This window comes from Nomascus leucogenys, chromosome 15 (assembly GCF_006542625.1).
Source record: "Nomascus leucogenys isolate Asia chromosome 15, Asia_NLE_v1, whole genome shotgun sequence".
Taxonomy (NCBI): domain Eukaryota; kingdom Metazoa; phylum Chordata; class Mammalia; order Primates; family Hylobatidae; genus Nomascus; species Nomascus leucogenys.
The window spans coordinates 42,708,890-42,731,193 of NC_044395.1; the positions used below are offsets into that span (position 1 = coordinate 42,708,890).

The window sequence follows — 22,304 nt, forward strand, 5'->3', positions numbered from 1 at the left end:
GGTAATGGAAACAATGACAGCAGAGACAAATGAAATTCAGACTTTATCTCAATTTAGCTAATACATACTCTTTACCTTTGTCTCCCCTTTTCATTTTATTCAATATTGGTTGATTTCAGTTCAACAGCTCTTGTACTCAACACCGGTTTAGGTGGAAAAAGGAAGACAATAGGAAACAGGCAGCTGCCAGGCACTAGGATAATCTACAAATTCAATACAACTATTACCCGATTTTACATGTCTAGTATTGTTTCATAATCCCAAATGTACAACTCATAAATTATACTTGTTTCTTTAACAAAAAATAACTTGTAAAGTTTAAGTGAAAGATTTTACCACATTTAAAAAAAAAAACACTCCTCTGAAAAGTACACATTTTTTTCCCTAGAACACATCCACTAAATAAAATAACATTTCCTTCTAATTGTTCCTTGGATAAATACGAATTGCCAGGATAGATCAAGAGCATCAAGCTCAGAACTCTGACTCCTTAAGTAGTAGTTACTGAATAATAATCCATGCCCAGCTCCTATATCAGGATGTGCCAGCACTGAATGTAAGTCCTATTTCCAGGGGTGACCATAAGATTCAGATATGAAACCAATTCCCTGGTAGTTCGGAAACACACTTTCAAATACGAACAAGCAGAACACATGAACTATAGCAATATCAATTTTTCTCTCTTGATAATTGCCTATAGGTCTTATTTCATCCACAGAACTTAAGCTCCTTGAGGTCAAGGACAGTGATTTATTTATCTCCTTGACCTCCTAGCACCCAGCAAGCTGCCACAGTATAATAGGCTCCTGAGAACATTTATGAGTCAGTGAAGAACAGCATAGGAGATGAAAGATACTACCAAAAAAAAGGTGGTTCTAAGCTTTTACTTTAAAAATTGCACTTAAGTTGCCATTCAAATATTGTTCCCCTATTTTAACCACTAGTAGTTTTCTGTTGTCCTTTATCAAGACTGTGAAGGAGTAATGCCTCTCAGCAGAATTCAAGATAACTGTCTTCATCAGATGTCTGAGTCCCTCATCATCAGTAGACAGATAAGACACTTTGGAAAGGTCTGTTTTATAAAAGTCTAAAGTAGCATCTTTAAAGAATTTTGTGTTTGATTCGATACCTTAATCCAGGGATGTGTTCTTAATCCTTGAAAAGAGTCAAATCCTCATCCTAGAGTTCTCAATGTTAAACACAATAGTTGCTCAAATCACCTTTGCCATCAATGTCATCATTCTATTTCTTAATGTGTAGGAGATCATGGTGTAAGATGAATGTCCTTCTTTCTGGTTCCTAAGCTTTCTTATATCAAGTGTAAGAGTGTAAAGTGTGCTTTCCTTGAGTTAGCAGTGATTTTAACCAAACTCTTAGTGCAAACTCAGTGTCTTGACAGCTTTGTATCTACAGGTGTGTAAAAATAACTCCACTGCACCAAAATAATATAAAGAGAATAATTACTCAATTAGTCAACCATTTAAAACATGGCAAGTTTCTCAAACTGCAAAAGGCTCATTCAAATGGGATTTTTTTTAAATTTTACTTTTACAAGCATATTTTAAAATAAAAACATCTATCAGACTAATGACTGATAAATAAATAATACCCTTTAACTAAGCAAATGAAACACCAGCAATATTCTGTATTCATTAAAGGTAGTTGATTCTTACTGAATTAAAATCGGACCCCTCCACCTTCAGTAACTATTAACACATCTGCTCAACAGATGAAATCAAATTTGAATTACAGAAAATTTAATTTTAAAATAAGTATTACATGAACATTTACCAGCACAGACCCATTTTCTGTGAAACATCTTTAAGAACTCATCACAGATGCAAGTAAGTAAAATATCTATCTAAAAATAGAGTATTTTGCAATCATAAAAATACTTGAAACAGCAAAGAAACACATCACAAATGAGCTTTTGCAAGACTGTCTTGGCATATAATTAAGTGTATCTTTTAAATGTGAGTACTCCATTTCCTGAGGTGCCTGCAGTGCTAAGAAGCAAAAGAGAGTTGCAAGGAGATGCTGAAATGAAAAGCCTTACTCATAAGGAGGAGTTCCCAAGAAGGAGCTGTTAAGCTCAGCAGCCTCAGATAGAAAGTCCAAAGCTAACAAAGAGTTAAACACCCAGGATAGCTCAGTAATGAATGCTTAGTAAGTTTGGCCAACGAATATCAAGTAGATACCAGGGCTAGAGCAACTGCTAAAGGGATGACCTCCTTGAATTTCATTTGCATAGCAATGAGATGTCACAAAGGCATTAAGCCTGAAACTGCAATGCTGTTTCTAATCCATGCTTTATTTTGTTGTGACATTAAGCAAACTGCTTTACAAAGTAAAAACAGAAATGATTCTAGCAATGTGGCAGGAAGGGGGGCATGGGGGGGATTCTACAAGGATGTGGATTATAAAATAGACTAGAAAATAGTTCTGCAAAAAGCTACTGAGTAACTGAGCAAAACCAGTTGAAAAGAACAATAAAATAATAACTTCCCAGGATATTTCCAAAAATGAGACCAGGTAAGTAAGTTGCCGGCTTTTGTCAATGGATATGTATTATTTGAGCCAAGAATAATGCATGTCTACTCACAACAGACAAAACAATATGTCAATAAAATGAGCCAAACTCACTCAAAATGTATCTGTTACAACCTTAGCCTGTATAGGCTGTTGTCTACATTGATGCAAAAACCTTCAATTACAGTTTGGGATTTGATTATTTTGGGGTTTTTTTTGTTTTGTTTTATTCTGTTTCAAGTAATCATGCTTGCGAGTATTACTATTAGTTACTACTAAGGGAAAGTGGGGGCTTTTACCTCTACCATGGAAGAATGCAACTTCTTTTAAATACACTGGATTAAATTACACATACAGCCATGGCTGCAAAAGAACAAGAAAAAAGAGCATTGTAAGTCAAGCTTTTGTGTTACAAGCAGTTACAAACTGAAAAGACATTCAAGAAAAACTTGAATATTCAAGTTCTATCTGTATTTTTAAAAAAGAAGAAAAGGAAAATGTTTCCAAGCTTTAAATGTCACAAGTTCACTTCTTTCCTAGAGTCTTATACATCAAATTCAAACTCAGTCACAGTACAATTAAATGAAAAAAAATTTTAAACTAAAAAACCGTCTTGAACATGCAGCTTATCCAGTTACAGTTGTTTCACGGCAGTAATTACCAAAGGACATAAAGATATCTGCTCATTTCTGTCATAAAGACAGGTAAAATGAAACTGAACTTTTAGCTGCCTATTACTCAAATTCCTGAACCATCTTTCGAAAGGCACAAAAAATAACTCTTCCCTTAGTGATTTTGATAGAACCTCAGGTTATTCACCAGACATTATGAATCTACTTCAGGCAATGAAATTAATATTTCAGTAAGTCCTCTTCCACGAAACAGGAAGCCTTTTAGTAATGACCTTGGACCAGATAATAGGAAAGGCAAGAAAAGCTGGGTCCAAAGCCAGAGAGTAATTGTGATTCAAAGACTTTTTTATGTAAATAAGATCCCTAATCAAGTTAAAGCCGTTTTCTACATTTTATCTTCCATCTTTTTATTTACATTCAGCTGAGAAGCCAAAATCAGAAAACAGTAGATTTCCAACTTCCTAATTCAACCTCTCCTGTGCAAGCACAGCCATGGGGAACTGCATGACAGTCATTCAGAATCTTATAATAGCCCATTCCCAGGAGTAACATGACATGGACTCAGAGCAATTCTGAAATTAGTTCCAGCAAGTGATATATTACTCAGGCAGGGGGCAATAACCCACATTTATTGGGCACTGGTTAACTTTTCCACTTCCTTTTGTGGAGTCAGACAGCCTGGAAAGGAAAAGTCATTTTCAAGAGGGAGCATCTGCATTGTTGACTCAGGAGATGCTCCATTTGCTTCTTGCTTCCTGGGTGCACACTCAAGTTTTAGAAACTCAAACCATATTTGCCATGCACGGGCAGGTGTTTGAAGGGGTACTACAACCTGGAGAAGCTGGGTGATTCTCCAGGATCACTATAGGATCACTATGAGTAAGGGTGAAGACAGGCCAGAAACCCAGAATCCAGTAAGAAAATAAATAGCAGTTGGCCCAGGGGGCTCTTTTAGGCAGAGGGGTAAAGAGCACAGGTTGTAGAGTTAGGATCCTATTCTGACACCTCCTGAACAATGTTACCTTGGACAAGTCACTTAGCAGCTCTATGCCTCAATTTCTTCATCTGTAAGGTAGAGATAATAATAGTATTTGCTTCATAGAGTTGTTGGGGGATAAATGAGATAATAAAGCTCTCAGCAATGTTAGTTGTTATTAACAAATGCAAAAATGAATGAAAAGTTGCAAATGGCAAAGTTATAAACAAATGCACGTTACTGTTATTAATATTGTCAAGAACTCCTTTTTGATAGTCTACTATCAATTCAATACCAACTGACCAGCAGGAAGTTTAGAAGTACTCTGTTTTTTTTCAGGATTCTTATCCACATTCTTTTTTTCTCAAGTTTCCCACATAAACTTTATCATCTCTATGGTAAAAATAAGATAGCAGAAACAGCCCTTCATAATTAAACACATGCATAGTACTTGTTCTCGTTACTATTATTATTCAAATAATTTAGGGCAGTATAGTTCTGTGCAGGCTTCTCAAACTTGGATTGACGGCAGTTACAATAATGATTCTTAAAGTTCCTAGGTAAACAAAGATGAAATCTGGAGCATGAGCCCTTTCCCTCTGTAACAGCCCCAGGCCACCCTAAGTAAGCATGCAATCTAAGCAAAAACAAAAAACAAAACAAACAAACAAAACCTGCTTGCTATGCAAACAAAATTTCAAGATACCCTTAGTTCCTCTTCCAACCAGATTGCCCCCTCCGATTCCCTATGTGGACATTCCAGAGGTGTCTCTGAGTATATACTGGGAGGAACTTTTGGGTGGTCAATTTTACTTAAAGATTTAGGGGAGAAAATTTAAGTGTTTTGATGACTAAGTAATTTAATATGTTTCACATTTAAACAAACATTATGGAACAGACTGTAAAATTAGCATAATTTTTGAAGAAAAATACTCAGCCCTCAAAGAAATCCACCTGATACTCATGTTCTGTCTTTGGGCCCATACCCAGATTCTGAGAATATGAAACCCTCCTCCTTTCTCAGTATGGGGGCTGCTACTCTTGATGTTATTATCAACAAGAGCTTTAGATTCAAATCCCAACCCTGCCAATTAAGGCCTATGACCTTGTTTCTGCTCCTAACTGTATCTTTGTCACCTGTGAAATGATGATATTAATATCTACTTCATAGGACACGGGTGATGCCAGAACAAAAGTGCATAGGCAAAGAGTATGATAAAGTAGATACTCAATAAATCGTAGCTATTTTCTTCTTTCCCCACGCCACATTCCCCTTATCCTACATGTTATTCAGGATCTCAGATAGTAATACTCAGAACTCCACCAAATACCACCAATAATTTCTCTTCAAGATCTAAATTATTCTACCATCCAAAATCTAAAATATCTCATTCATTCATTGGACCAGTATTCACTGAGTTATTTTTTGGAAGGACTGTCTATGAGCGAAAGGGCTCAAGAGGCAAGAAAGTGTAAGTGAATACACTATTTCAGGTCACCATTCACAGATGACAGGTTTTCTGTGACATCAAAAGTTATAAAGCCTTCTCATTTGGAAGAAGGAGGGCAGCAACATCAAAACATGCTGGAATTCCAGGTAACTCCAGTGTGGTATAATATTCTCACCAGTGTGCACTAGGATACTAGGATCCAAATTTAGTTCTCATCAGGGATATTAATAATGATTAAAAGTTATGTAAAAGTCCAAGAAAAATAAAGGAAAAGTCCCTAGTCCCAAACAAAGGAGAGTCACCAAGTAGAAACTGTTCGAAATTGGTCGCCAGCGTATCATCTACACAGCTTGCCTGTTTACTATCCAGTTGAATGGTAACATCGATCATACCATTTACACTCAGCACTCACAGACTGCTCCAGCCTGCCCGGAAATCTGCATGGAAGCAAAGGATCAAAATACCCTTTCATCTAAAGAACTGTGAATTAACTCTCTGCCTTTTTAATTACTCTCAATTACTTTCCCACTATTTATAAGGATTTTTTCTTTTGCATAACAAAATCCAACTCTAATCAATATATGCAGTATATCCCAGCTGATTAGTATAATTCTTGCTCCACCATGATGCTGGAATTGTGCCAGCCTTACCTTGCACACAATTAAATGTCTGGTAATGCCTGCTCTACCCAGCAGGCCTCATGAGTTAATAGGGAAAAAACGGGATTTACATTTGCCTCTATCAGCCCCTATGTGCCCTTGCTCCCTCTCATCTGCTTATAGACACGTACGAAGTATGCCTGGAGAAATAAAGGCCTAAAACAATCACACAAAACTAAAAGGCATGGGAGCATGAAAAAAGGATCTCCAAAGTCTAACTCGTCATCTTCCCATTTCAGTAAATCTCTCCAGAAATAAGATATCCCTTTTCCTACCCACGATTCCAACACTGAACTGTGAGCAAATTCTAAGTACAAGAAAGATTCAGGGATACAGACTCCAATATTATGAATTATGTGCAGTGTACCTCTAAGCCAATTTTTAATAAACACAAATCACTTAATAAGAAATTATTAGCATTACACATTTCTCATGCTCCTGTGGATTTGGTGTTAATGAGATTTTGTTTGTTAAACGCACAGAATAACAAATTGTCTAAAAGACAGACACAGCCTTTTCCAATTTCTATTCATTCAGGAAATAGTCATTGACTATGTTTTGGTAGTAGGACATTCCCAAGACACGCACCTGCTCACGTGTTGATTTCACCAGCCTACCCCCTCAAATAATACGTATAGTGTGGTGTAATTGAACAAAAAAAAAGGAGGGGGGGATTTAAATTTTACAAGACTTGCATTTTTATCTATTCTATAATGAATTGTCAGATTACTTCATACATTCACTTTACATAGACAAGCTTTATTATGTACCAGAAACTGTACTTCCAACCGTTAAAGAAAGATTTTCTTGCCCACAATGGTCACTGTGGAGTGACCTATACCCCTGTGGGCCTCCGGGCCTCAGAATATACTGGAAAGCCTCAATCCCTTATGAGGTGTGTCAACTGTAACTTAGTGTAATAATAGTTACAGCACAGGTGTTTATGAATAATTTAATTTTTAAATAGAATTGAGAAAGGCTCCAAGGATCTTATAATAACATTCTTACTTACATGTTCTATGCTTTCTTGAGACACAAAGAACTTAGCACTGAGATATGCTCCTACCTCCCAGTCTATTTTACCTTTGACTGTGAACATCAAACACCATGAGAATGTACCATTAGGTACATAACACCCTTATCATACATTCCTTGAAGACAAAGTGATGCTACTGAAAGGTGGCTGGACACCTGGATGCATCCAACATGCCTTCTTGATGTGTTCCCGACACTTGCTTAGAACATATAGGAAAGATCTAGAGCTTGAGCAGATCAGCCAATAAAGAGCATGCGTATTTATGCCTAGAGGATCTTTCCTTCAACTGTGAAATGTGGACCCCAGAAGTAATATATCTTTGCAGTACCAGAATCATAATGCAGTCTTAATACCTCAAAGGGATATTTTTCAATATTTGGTCATAGATGGTCAATTGTGGAAGTCCATAATCACTAACCAAGTTGAACATAAACAAATAGTCATTCAATTTTAAATATTAAATACCAGCAAGATCTAGCAATAAGATTGGGAGACCAAAGGTTAATATGTTATCCCACTGAGCCCAGGGAATGATGGCCTGTGGGAGAAAGAGACACCCACACAGGTAATTTCATTACAAGGCATGCGAATGGTGCTGCAATAATACCACATAGTGTAGGGGGACCTGAGAGCAGAGATATGAAGAGACAATATAAGAGGTCAGGTGTAAGCAATACCTTCAGGACAGCATGGAGCTCCAAACAGTGACTACAGGAGCTAGAGAGGGTTGGGAGAGATAAAGGGGCCAAGAAGTGAGAAAAAGGCAGAGGGGCTGCAAAAGACAAGAGGCCCTGAGAGATGAGGGGCACTTCTCTGGATGCTCCAAAGGCTAGAAATGGGAGTGTCAGCAAAAGTACTGACATTGTCAGAGGTATGATTCTGGGTTGGACTGGCCTGGCCCTTCTGTCCAGAATTTTTTTTTTTTTTTTTTTTTTTTTTTGAGAGATTAGTCTTGCTCCGCCACCCAGGCTGGAGTGCAGTGACGCAATCCTAGCTCTTTGCAACCTCTGCCTCCTAGGTTGAAGCGATTCTCCTACCTCAACTTCCCAAGTAGCTGGGACTACAGGCATATGCCACCACACCCAGCTATTTTTTTTTTTTTTTTTTTGAGACGGAGTCTCGCTGTTGTCGCCCAGGCTAGAGTGCAATGGCGCAATCTTAGCTCACTGCAACCTCTGTCTCCTGGGTTCAAGAGATTTTCCTGCCTCAGTCTCCTGAGTAGCTGGGATTACAGGCACCCACCACCATACCTGGCTAATTTTTATATTTTTAGTAGAGATAGGGTTTCACCATGTTGGCCAGGCTGGTCTTGAACTCCTGACCTCGTGATCTGCTGGTCTTGACCTCCCAAAGTGCTGGGATTACAGGCGTGAGCCACCCTGCCCGCAATTTTTGTATTTTTTAGTAGAGACGGAGTTTCTCTATATGTTGGCCAGGCAGGTCTCGAATTGCTGACCTCAGGTATCTGCCTGCCTCAGCCTCCCAAAGTGCTGGGATTACAGGCGTGAGCCACCACTCCTGGCCCAGAAATTCTTAAACTTTAACATTTCCTCAACATCTCCATAAACTAGGTGGACATTTCTGTTTTTTCTCATTCTAGATCCGTCTTCTCCCTTTATTTTCCCCTCTGATGCTGCTTGTCGTCAAAGCAATACTGAGGGAGAAGGTCAAACTCTTTCATTTTATTATATATTTGAACAAAAAATATATTTCCAATATGTATACACTCTTGCCTGTCTTTGAGAAATTTAATATACAAAATCTAAACTTAAAAAACAGATAAATGTAAGAGAGACAAATTGTTCTTTACTTTATAAAAATAATTTGCCACATGTTTAAATAAAAAGTGTATTTTCCCTAGTTGAAAGCATTTAAGGTGTGATTTGTTTTAAAAAATGTCATTTACACTCAATGTTTAAAAACATATCTATTGTATAAGAACAATCTAGGTTTATTCACTTGGATTATTATAGTAACCACTGATGTGCTGTATGAAAATGATAAATCTCAAAATACCTGCATCTCCCTCTTTCTCTTTGGAGATGAGGTACAATATGTTATTAATACTACCTATTTAACAAAAATATGCAGCATGTAAATTGAACACAACATGTGCACTGCTGAATACAACTTAGGAATCAAGTGATTAATGCAAGTTATTACACACACAAAATGTACACTTCCAAATAAAAGAAGATTATCTAATTATCATATAATTCAACAAGATCTAGGGAACTGATCTGGCAATATAATATGTTTTGTCTTACATTTCCCATTCAATTGTTCAATTGCCTAGATTGCCCTATTTCCTCATTGTAGCAGTTGTCTTCCAAATATAAATATAAGTTCCATTGTTAATCCGGGGACTTCCAAGCAGATGATGTCACTTCAGTGCACCATCTTACTGACTTAGGATCACACATACATTATGACTTATACTTATTTAGCTAAACATCACTCAGGTGAGGAAGCTAACTTTTGAAGGGTCAGACACCACATTTATTTAATATGCTCCATGCAAAAATTAGTCCAAGATAATAGGAGCACTCTTAGTACACTTTGCCAACAACGACACGGGCCTGAAGAACCCAGCACATGCCACCAAAAAGACCAATAATGTAATGTGTACTTAGTTCAACCAGACTGTGAATGATCTGCTATGTCTACAGAAAAGATGGAATGCTAGATTACTTTAAATAGCTCCGACTTAGAGAACATACCTATGAAGATGAGAAATTAAAAAATCTTATAAAAGTAGCTGTTCACATTAATACCAGTATAGGAGACAGCCAAAATCTAAGTTATAAACAGGTAATGAAAAATCCTCAAGGACTAACTGAACCATGTTTCTCCCTACCTCACTTGTCAACATTCCCAAGTTCTCTCTTTACTAATTGCAGTACTTTCAGGCACTTATAATCATCAAATGCAGTTCAAAAAGAAATATATCCCACAGCAAGAATATTAAAAAAGAATTTCAATCTTCTGTATGATTAGAAACTGTTTCACGCCAACAGTCAGGAATAAAAAGGATTTAACCTAATAAACCATTAACTGAAAAACTGAAAAGGATGTAGAGAAATGTGAATTTAAACGTAAATTCTGCCATCAGGTAAATATAATATAAAGCTAGTAGTTATAAAGAGAAAGTTACTCTAATTACTTCTAAGGTGCTAGACCAAAAGTTCCACAATAATAATTCTACCTCCCAATTCTTGTTTTTCAGAGGTACTGAGTTTTGCCTAATGCTTTGGTGATGCTTCATAATGTTTACAAGACACCATGCGTCCACTCCATGGAAATAATCATCAATGAGAGAAGCAACATCATCCTAATCAGTTGCACAGTTAAAAAAAAAAAAAAACGCACATCACTGAAGTCAAGAAGCACAAAATGACAAATGGTCAAGTTCCAACAGCTAAAAAGATCCAAGACATTATGAGCTTTTAATGAGTGAAACATGCCATGAGAAAGAGACCTTCTGTCAATAAATCCAAATCCTTGTTCACTAATTAAACCATCTTATACAGTGTCTGAATATGTAGACACCAGACTTCAACATTTCTTAATTATATTCAATTCCAGGCATATTTTTCCATTTAATTGACATTCTGAAATGCCTTTACAGTCCTAGCAGATAGGTACCAAATTCTCAAGAGAGATTACCACACACTTCTGAATTCTTACTCATTTGATTGAAACTGTTATTAGCCAAGTTTTTTTTTAAGTGGAAAGTGTGGGAAAGATTCACACCCCATTCTATCCATAACATGGGCGATGTTAAAGTCATCTGCATTTGGCCCACTTTCATGTCCACATTTCTTTGCAGTGAAGTTCTCCAGAGCCAGGCCAATCTGATAAAACCTAAGCTGCAAAATCCACCCTAGCACGGGACGGTACCACATGAATCACATAACACACTGCTCACCCAATCACAACAGCAACTGCCATCATTAAGCCACCACTTAGAACCAACAGAGAATTTCAAACCACAATCAAAAATAGATTTCAGACATCCAAAATATTGATCACATAGACTTAAAAAATCAACAAAATGTCGTGTGTGATAAATGCTCTAGGTTTCAAAAAAGACCAAGCTGATCCTCCTACCAAGATATAGCCTCATTTTGCTTTGAAAGAAAACACACACAGACTTACATAGAATTTATCTGATAAAAAAATCCCCTGATATTTATACTGTCATTAAGCACATTTGTCACTAAATTTAATCTGTGTCATCTGGCATACTCTTAGATGTTTACAATTATTAAATAATGTTCAATGATATTTAGTAGCATTAATAATTTGGCGCTTATCTCAAAATATAAAACATCAATAGCTACTCCAGAGTGCTCACTTTTTGACCTTCCATGGTACTGAAAAGGCTACAATTTTTATTAGATTGTTTGGAATTTAATTTAGTTGAAGTCCTGAAGTTACAATTAAACTTCCAGTTAACCTTTCATATCTGTGCCTCATTCAACAGCTGGGCTTATCTCCAACATCTCAAAAAAGAAAAGAAAGAATTAACTGAAATATTATTTGCAACTGCTCTGAAAAGTACAAGTAGGATCAAGTCATACGGAACGTCCAAGGTAAAAAATCTAGCCTTTTCACTTACATTCTGGAAGGTAATGTTACTTCGTAAGCCATTTTTAAAAAAATTTTTTAAGGTTATAAACCAAGCAACAGATCTAAATGATGAATACCTAAAGGACAGAACACCTCAGAGTGTTCTGTGACAAAGTTAACCCTGAGATTCATAACTAAGTCTCAAACATAGGAAAACAGAGGACTAAGAATACACCATGTGCACCTGCATGCAGGCTCCCAGACACATTAAAAAATCCTAAAAGTTACCTTTGAAATTGGGGGGTGGGAGACCACAAGGGGATAGTGGAGAAAGGACATGTATAAATTCTGAAGTCTTCTCAAAATATTAACTAACATTCTGACAGCCCATTTGGCCTGCTCCATGAATATGTTCTTCCAAAAAGGAGCTCTGCCCTGTCCCCTGACAAATGAAGGAATTAATTTATTTCGTAGTGCCTTGCATACGTTAGGGCTGTAGTAAGAATTATTAAATGGAAGTATATTCCCTTTAATAACTTACACTCCTCATAAAGTTTACTCTACATCACATTAATCTCTCCCTCCTCCTTGAGGCTCCTGTTCATATACATTCTTTTGTCAATTAATAAACATTTTTAGATGTGACTTCTAGTGTACACACACAGACATCTCTCATTTTCTCAATAAACAGTACGAGGCAGAAGCAATGGATATATTGTACTATTCTTTGAATCTTGCCCACTGTCTTGTGAAAGAGGTAGATTCAGTAAATATCGCTGAAAAGAACTTTAAAATAAGCTTTTAAAAAAATAAATAACAGAGCTGGGGATGGTGGCTCATGCCTCTAATCCGAGCACTTTGGGAGGCCAAGGTGGGTGGATCACTTGAGGCCAGGAGTTCCAGACCAGCCTGGCCAACATGGTGAAACACCCTGTCTACTAAAAATATAAAAATTAAGAGGGCATGGTGGCATGTGCCTGTAATCCCAGTTACTCGGTAGGCTGAGGCATGAGAATCACTTGAACCCAGGAGGTGGAGGTTGCAGTGAGCCAAGAACACGCCACTGCACTCCAGCCTGGGCAATGGAGCGAGACTCTGTCTCTAAATAAATAAATAACAAAAATAAAATAGGGAAAATAGAGGAGAAAGCAAGGCATTTTTTAAAGAAAGAAAAAATAAATTATTTTAAATTCCATGTGACTTTCCAGAATTTTAAAAAGGGATATATTTCAGATGTACAAAGGCAAAAGTTAATGAAACAACTTACCTTTATTAAAGAGTCTATAATTCACAGTTTTGGAACCCCGGAAGAGCAGAACGTTGAAATACTAAGAACTGCTCAAGGACTCCTCTCAGGGTCCCCTGTATGACTTTTCTGCCCAGGGTAGGCAACACCTTCAATAACGCATTGTTCAAGGAAGGACAATCCTGTGGCCCTCCTCACACCTCCTCTAGGTTCTCCACATTCATATATATCTATCCGGTGAAGGAAGTAATATTTTGTTTATGTGAAGAGTTTAATTCATTAAGTTCTGAAATCTGTTTTCTATTTTCTATCATCATGGCAGTTAATTCATTCTCAAATTTTCAACTTCCACTTAGCAGAAAAAAAAAAGAAAGAAAATCTAAGTCCTGGAATATGCTAAAATTAAGACTAACCTGAAAATGCCATTCCAATTCAGAACTGCTAGAATGGGTCATTTGTCACTATTAGATGTAACTGATAGCCTATTTTGGTAGACCAGAAACTGGCTTGAAGCCACTAGACAAGTGTCAAATATGTTCTGAATAAATTCAGTCTGTGTCATTAAGCTGAATTTCTTTTTCAAAGAAAGGCAGCCTTTCCTGAAAACTATTCTTAGAAATTTGGAGAAAGGGAGGCAATGTAAAAAAAAAGAAAACAAGGAAAGGAATAAAGCTTACTAAAGGAGTAGATACCCTGCAACTGACAGAAAACTCAGTAAGTTTGAGAAGCCTGTAGAATTAAATTGAGCAAAACACAGAAAAGATATTTACTCTCTGAGTCTTCCCAGAGAAAGTTGTCACACTGTGGTGATCCTCAAGAGGTCAGGATATATTAAAAAACAAAGACCCACTCCTCACGATTTGGGTAGAAAGATGCTGACAATGACATATTCAACAATTAGAGATCAAAAAAGCATTGCAGAAAATTTCACCAATAAGTAAAACTGCATACACAGGAGTTGTGCTTCCTTTAATATTTTTTAAGACCATGCATATCTGTAGAAATCAGAGGCTCTGCTAACTCTAGGAAGGAATTGGGCAGAGCACAAATCCTTCACTCTAAGTCTGTCAGATCCCTTTCTTTTAAATTTCCATTCCAATTCTAATGTTTGCCACAATCAGCAAAGAAGTGGTTCATCAGTAGTCCTTCTTCAGCAATCAAAGGAAATCAATTCAAATGGACAGGCCCACCTGCTCCCATCAGATGATCCCTACTCAAGGCTCCTGCAGAAGAAAAAAAAAAGAAAAACCTGGGGATGACCCCACAATGGAAAAAAAAATCAAATATCCTCATTACTATCCTTTTCCTTCTTGCCCTAGAGGAAAAAGCCAACCCACCAGGCAACTGGACAGATGTGGGCTATGAAGGAATGCCATACCCAAACACCACAACTGGTAAAATAAAGCCACAATGGTCCTTTATGCTTTGTGAGCTATTAATATAGCATAACAACACAACAGCCACCAGGAGCACTCCTCAGACCTGCTGGTAATGACTAAATACCCTCTCCTGCCTGGTAATTGCCTACTTCTTTCTATTTGACATAATTCATCAGCCAGATTAGCGAAGGTCATTCAGGATCGTACGAAGAAGAAAGCAGGGATGATAACATAACCTGACACATCAAAATGTTCTTCTATGAGCAGCCTGAAGAGCCATAGCTTTACAAAAGCTGTGGGCTAGCAAAATAACCATATAGCATACAGGTCAGTGGGTATCCACTGTTTATTGCTACTCATTTCATTTTTGAGTAGCTCAGCACAACTGTAATTGCTAGTTAACAGACAGACTGGGTCCTATTAAAAAAATCCCCAAAATGACTCCGCCAGGGACCAGAATAAATAAAATTTGAAAGAAAGATTTCTAAAAGGCTTGAGAGCCAGTCGCTGGTCAACAAACACTGGCTGTGAAAATCCTGCAGCGACAAGAGATGGAGCCAGCCCAGCAGCTGACTGATTTCTGATCTCTGAGCCAGCTGCCTTTCATGTGGAGTTCTCTGTGTGATTCAGATGATATGAAGACATTATAACTGGACAGTTCTGGGAACTTTCTCATCCCAGTGCACTGTGCACAGAAACTGGCCCCAGCATTACTCATTGTTCAAGTTCCAAAAAGGCAACAACTGAGATTCATGATTGAATATCAACATTCGGCTTAATTCTAAGAGACAACTTTTCTCCTTGTAAAATGTTAAAAAAAAAAAAAAAAAAAACTTCCCCCACTCCAACCCTATTAAATAAGAAGAACATCAAAGTGCTAAAGTTATTATGCTTTTTTTTGTCTTTGTCTCTTAGAGCCCTGCTTTCCTTGGCTGTTCCTTATTCTCTCACTGTTCAATTGCTCCAATTTAGGAATAAAGAAAAAAGAAAAAGAAGAAGAAAGAAAACAAGCAGAAGCAGTTGGCTTTGTGCAATTTCTAGGATTCTGAAGAATCTTAATCTCTCAAATCTCTTCTCTCTTCTCTCCTCCATCCCCTCCTCCCTTCCTTTCCTTCTCAGATCCAAATCTCCACGTCACACCAGAACATCATTCAAGCATTCAGTAAATTTGAAGAGAAGTTCAGTGCCTGCTGGTGGAGAAGAAATCTGGGCTCTGTTTGATCGATACTGAGATGTGGACACCTCGGTCCTCAGTTCCTAGATGGCGGGCTTCCCCTTTCCACCACCTGAGTTTGCCGCCTGGATCCGGGCAAAGTCGTCTGAAGTCTTTCTGGCCGCTTCTCTGTCTCTCTGCTTTTATTTTAACTCAGCCTGGGCGCAATCAGAGAATCTAATCCTAGCAACAAAGCCAGGAGCACAAATCCACCGTGATGAACTGGTCGGCCTGCTCCCCCGCCCCTTCCTCCCACTACCCCGGACTCGCCTTTGAAAAGACTAGCGTCGGGGCCAGAAAATTAATATGTCCGAGGCAAGGAGGAGAAAAGCGGCAGAATACAAGTGGCCACCAGTGGTTTGGGTTCTGTTGCTGTTTATGTGTATCTTTTAAACATCAAGGCCCCACACACAGGAACCCCAGCCGCTCAAGCCCCGGGTGGGCGCGTCGCACCTCCCCTGGCATTGCCCAGACAGCTCGCCCCCTCCCTAGTCTGGCTGGGGCCGGGGCGGGTTGGGGGAGGTTCTCGCGGGTTTGTCTGACACTTGTAAATGGAAGTGGGATCCAACTTGGAAAACAAACGCGCCAGAGTCTGGGGGCGGAGAGGAGCGGGAGGAGGGGAGAGGGGGGAAAAAGACTTCAATCATTAGCGCGGTCCCAGAGTCCCTCCCTCCTGTCGCGGCTGCTGCAGGTTCGCCCAAACCCGAAGCTGAGTCCCATTGGGCGCGCGGCGGCGGCGGGATGGAGCTGGAGCTCCCGGCCGAGGCGCTAGGAGTCCACCAGATTCCGCATGCCAGAGCCACCGGCCGCCCACGCTCCGGTCCGCAGGCGCCACTCCCTCCCGGGAGCCTCTCCTAGTCCTTCACGGAGACCTCGCAGGGTCTCCGCAGCCTCCCCGGCCCCGACGTCCATTCCGGGAACCCCTCTCCACCGCCTGGTTTGAGCCCATTATTCCAGCGAACTGCAGCCTCAGGATGTCACCGTCAGCACACCCACACCCCGGGAGCACCCCTGTTCCTCTCATCCCGGGCAACCCAAGCGGCTCTCTTAGCTCGCAGCCAAACTCCAGCCACCCCTGCATCCTTGCCCCAAGCACACCCCCGCCACCCCCCGCCCACAAGAGGAGAACGGTGGAAAGCGAATAAAAGTTGCTTTTCGCAAAGCCTAATCGTGATCAATGTTTAACCATCTCGGAAAGCACACGCGACAAAAGTCAACGAGAGAGGGGAGGAGGGAATTCAGATCACAGCACAGCTAAAAATATCCGGGCTCGCCATCATGCAAGCCGGGGGGCCAGATGCACTTTAGCTCAGCGACTCCCACTGGCGGAATCCTCGCGCTCACCGCGCGCCGCGCGCCGCGCCAAGATGGTCCAGGCTACCTCTACTGCCTCCCCGCCAGCGCCCCTCAGCCCCCTACACTTGCCCTGCACACACACTGGCTTGTAGAGGGGATTTACCCCGCACCGCCCGGGAGTGGGGCCTGAGCTCGGAGCTGGTGCCCCTGGCGTTCTCGCCCCCAATCCAGAGACAGCTCCTCCGCACTCCTGGGACTGTCAGACCCGCGCTGCTTTCTTTTCAAAGACAAGCAGCCTTCCCACACGCCCGCCAAAAATCATGCACTCTCGCAAAGCATTCCGGTTCCCTCTCCTTGTCAAGATAGCAGGGTTAGTCTCTGTCCCCAACCACTCCGTAAAGGATGTCGCCCCCAGTCGAAGAGCCGCTGCCGCCGTTCACTACATCTCACCCTGACCACAAGCCCCGCAAGCCCGAGTCAGGCGTGGGGAACGGACCCGCAGACTGGTAACCCTTTCCCTTTCCTAGCGAAAGTGGAGGCTGGGCTCCCTGCTCTGCGCCGCGCCTCGCCTCGCCTAGCGATGACCCAACTTGCACCTCCGGGTCGCCTAAGTGCATCATCCATCGGCATCTGAACATCCCCCACTGCGCCCGAGAGGCACCGGCTGCCAAGGAGGCACGCCACCTCAACCTTCTCATCCACCTGCAGGGGCGGCTGGGAGCCGGGGATGGGTGCACTGATCCGCAACCCCCCTCGCAACCCCTCCCCAAATCCTCAGCTCCAAACTTGGCCAACTCTCCGTTAAACCTCCCGGCTCCCGCCGCAGGGCCAAGCCACCCTCTTCTCCTGTTTGCAGCGGCAGTAACGGCGGCTCGGGGCTGCGCGGAGGCTGGAACTTTACAAGGTGAAAAGTTTCCCCCACGCGCTCCGTTGGCTTTAGCCTCACGAGCCCACCTCGCAGCCCATTTGCACCCAGCAGCTGAGGCTGTGCTCCGGAAGGCGCGCTCCAGCCGGTGCACCAGGCAGCCAAATCATCACGCTACAAATCCCCACGCACCCTTGCCTCCGCTGGCGATCCACGGCTCTACGAGGCGCTTCCCCCGTGGTCTTCCTCACCCGGTGCTCGGCGCTCTTGCTCCGGGCGAACCGGTCCCCCCGGCTGCTGCCGCCGCAGTGCCCACCGCGCGCTAGCCGGGACTGAGGCCGCGAGTAGAAGCGCTCTGCGCTCGGGACGCCGCCGCCGCCGGGGGTTCGCAAGCGGAGGAGGGGAGCCGAGGCGAAGAGAACAGCAGCGGGAGGAGAGGGACGGGGGGCGCGAGATCCCAATCCGCAGCCCAGTTCACAGCGCAGCCTGCGGGGAGGAGCGCCGGCTCTCCTGTCTGCCCCGAGTTGCAGCAGCCGCCGCTACTGCTCGCCGCCTGGCTGCTCCGGGCTCCCCATCACAGCCGACGCCGACGCACGGCCAAGCCCCTCTCCAGTCTCCCCCTCGCGCTTCTCTCTCGCAGTCTCCTCCTCCCAAACCGCGAGCGAAAAGGGCGAGGGGGAGAGGAGCCTCGGCGGCGCGGATGACTAGCGATCTAGGAGCGTGGCGCAGGGGAGAGGGAGCGCGCGGGAGGGGGCGGCGGAGGGGGCGGAGGAGGAGGAGGCGCGGCGTTGGAGGGCATTCCCGGCGCCGGGCCTGGAAGCGGCTAATTTTAGAGCTCGAGTCTTCCCTCAGCCCTCTGGGGCTCTAGGATAACACCAACGTACTTTCCTGCCGCGGGGAGAGCGTGGTGCTTGCTAGCTTGGGAGAGCTTTCGCACACTGCGTTGAGTCTCACCCGCACCACAGCCCTGTGAAGATAGAGAACGCGTTACTCTCCTGGGAGAGAGAGGAAACTGAGGCACATCGAGGTTAACATGGTTTATATAACGTCCCAACAAGGCTAGTTTGTAGTGTGAAGATTAAACCATCAAATGCCGTGCCTCTGGACTAAAAATGTGCCTCCCAGTGAGGGCTCCTACGACTTTCCTAAACATTGAGATCCTGGGGTCATCCGATTGCCTTGTGGAGGAGAGAACCAGACTAAGCAGCTAAGGTGGTGTAATCTCTTCACTCTTCCTCTGTCCCAAATATGTTTTAAACACTTTTTGTCTTAATGGAGGACAGGGACTCTGAAAGGGTTGATGATTGATTTGGAGCTTGATGATTGCATCTCCACCCTGTCAGCCCTCCTGGTCACTTCTGCAGCACCCACCCAAGTCCTAAGACCCCTTGACTTCACGCCCTCCATTCCCACACTGCCCCGGTGGAGAGGGGACTCCACTCGTTCCCTGCTCTGTGTCTCCTCACACTTTTGCCTTTCTTTTCCTCCCAGCAGAGAAGCAGACTTAACCCTCCCCACTCGGCACCTACACACACACACACACACACACACACACACAGAGAGAGAGAGAGAGAGAGAGAGAGAGAGAGAGCGCTCAACTCACATCTGTCTCTAAGGCAAGCACAGCTGGCGCATTTCCTCCTATGCTCTCTATCGGGCACTTTCTCCCCAACTCTACCATTGGCACCAGGAGAAAGGGACCCCAGGACTGCAGATCTCTTCCCCAGAAGAAATCGTTACTTTTTTTTGAAACACGAAATTCTCCTTGGAGGGCGAAGTAGGGCTGCTTCTAGAGGGCTATATGCTCAATCACTAGAGCAAGCGCTTTAAGAAGCCGATTGAGTTTACCTTTCTGGCCTTCGCGCTCCCAGCCTGGGACCTCTGCCCTGTTCACAGCTACACAAAGGCCTCGCCACGCCCCACGGGTGGAAAGTTCCCCTTGAAAGCCTCCAGCAGCCTCGCTGCCTTGACTGCCACATAAAGCACCCGGCATGCTCTGGTCATTCCGCCCTGAGAGTTTAATGTGAATACTAAGGAACAGTGACAGCTCCTCATACATCAGCTAATTCGGGGGTAATAAGCATGATGTTACCAAGGGCTTCATTGTCACGGAAGGCTAGAAGATAGGTCTGGAGTGAAGGAAACCACTAACAGGTCTAGGAAAACTTACCTGCTCTCCAAAATGTTAGCATCTGATTAATTTTATTCTGATTTTAGTTTTATTCAGCAGCTTTCTAAGGCACTAAAAGTTTATTGTCATATAAATATGTCCCTGGCATGGCATTTTCCTTGTGACAGAATGCAGCTAACTTTGCATCAAAGGTTTTAATGAATCAATGTATTTCCCACCTGAGTGCTTCTAGGGATGTGCTGAAACGAATTGGCTCCTGCAACCAGGCACTTTGGGTAGAGTCAGCTGGTGGTGGTTTGGCCACTGGGATGCTCAAGGAAGGAGTGCTGGCAAGGAGGCCAGGCATCTTTTACCTTCTGCCTGGGAAGACTGCCAGGTGATTGGAGGAGTGGCCACTTCTGCTGCTGGTGTAGCTCCTGGATTTCAGCTTCTCCAAATGTTCTTTAATGCCTCAGAGGTGCCTTAGAGATAAGTACAGAAATCTGTCTAAATTTAAGCCTCCCCATCCCTAAGCAGTACATACATAATAAAGTAAACAGTCTCTACTCCCAGGGCTGACATAAGCCATTATAGCCTGTGGGTAAGAGACTTCCTGCAAAAATAGTAGAGTGGTTTATCTAATGGGACACTCCTCTGGTCATTTTAGATTTGCATAGCATTTACTATTCATTGTGCTAATAATTCTGATTCTATAAGAAGACTGTATTTTTTTTTTTAAGTGCCGGCCAGACACAGTGGCTCATGCCTGGAATCCTAGCACCTTGGGAGGCCAAGGCTGGATGACCACTTGGAGCCAGGAGTTCAAGACCAGCCTAAGACCAGCCTAGGCAACATATCAAGACTCCACCTCCTCAAAAATTAAAATCAGGCAAGTGTAGTGTCTACATATAGTGTCTCATGTCTTTAGACTCAGCTACTTGGGAGGCTGAAGCAGGAGAATCACTTGAGCCCAGGAGTTTCAGGTTACAGTGAGCTATGATTGCCCCATTACACTCCAGCCTGGCTGATGGATTAAGACTCTTTCTTTAAAAAAAGGTGATGTGGCTGGGGGGAGGGGTGCTACTGTGTGTCAGTACAGTGGAAGGCACAGAGTTGATAAAACAGTGAGCTTTATGAAAGTCAAGAATCTGTCGTATTTACAGTTCTATCCCTGCATAAAGCCTGGCACACTCAATAAATATTAGTACATATTCAATAAATATTCAAATAATTAACAAATGGTGAAAACTTGAGAATCTTCTATCAGACCCAATGATTATGGTATGTAGGACATTGAAGTCCTCATAGGAAAGGAACCTATAAAATAAAAAAATTGCAAATCTATAATAAAATCATATTACTTGCCATGTATCACAGCCTCCATACACCACTTCAAATCATCTGGGCCTTACCTGTTGCTTTTAGCCACCACAGGAACAGCCAGTTCTAAGTGGGCTCTAACCAGCTTCACACAGGTATAATCTGAAGGTGCTTTGCTCTAGGCTCCCCTTGCATCTTGCCCCCACCCAGGTCTTTTTAGCTGAAGTTACAATGTGAACCCAAACCTAGAAGCATGAGAGATTAAAGAGCCTATGGTGGGAGCCCATGGATAAATACTCCTCTTTCCATCTGCAAGGAAAGGATTCAGAAATGTGTTCCATGGAGCTTCTCTGGTGGTCTTTGCTAAACAAAGCAGCCATTCTCCCAAAGCAATGGCCAGCTTGATAACACATCCTTGTACTGGCACTCCATCCTTCCCTAGTTCTCCCCATCTGTTCCTCACATGCTTCCTGGGATCACACTTCCCAAATAAAATATTTTCAGCAAGTGCTTGTATCATGCTCTATTTTCTGGCAATCTCAGGCTAAAACACCTACGACTAATGCTAAATACTTACATCAAGGAATGGCCAAATGATTTTTCAAACTGCCCTATGAGGATTTTACTTTTAAACAAATGTGTACCCAAGGACACCTGTGTTGGGGACCCGTTGTATGACTAGAAGTTTTCTGAATCAATTTCAACTTAGACTGCAAGGTTTATTAAAAAGTAAGTAATTAAAATATGCTAATTTAGAATTTACATATATGTAATTAAAACTCAAAACAGTAACTACGGGAATTTTTTAGAACTTAGACCAAAATGATCTTGTTACAGAGGAATATTTTATCACTGAAATTTTTTAGAATTGCAACTACAAAGTAATACTAAAAAAAAAGACTGATTTTCTTTTTAAATTCTCTACAGATAGTGCTCTCACCCACCCGTTTGCCTGCTTGCTGTGCAGACCTCTCCTACTGGCCCACCCTTGGTATACCACTAATTGTACTTGCAGGTGGC

At 42.1% G+C, this 22,304-nt stretch overlaps 1 protein-coding gene across 1 annotated transcript in view; it reads right to left on the reverse strand.

Moving 5' to 3' along the window:
* The window catches only part of FAT3 (FAT atypical cadherin 3), a 667,316-nt gene extending 648,809 nt beyond the window's left edge, over positions 1–18,507 (reverse strand). The window contains exon 1 of the mRNA XM_030828899.1: positions 18,047–18,507. The gene's annotated coding sequence lies outside the window, so the exon portion shown is untranslated. The remainder of the gene's footprint in view (positions 1–18,046) is intronic.
* Positions 18,508–22,304: the final 3,797 nt, after the last annotated feature.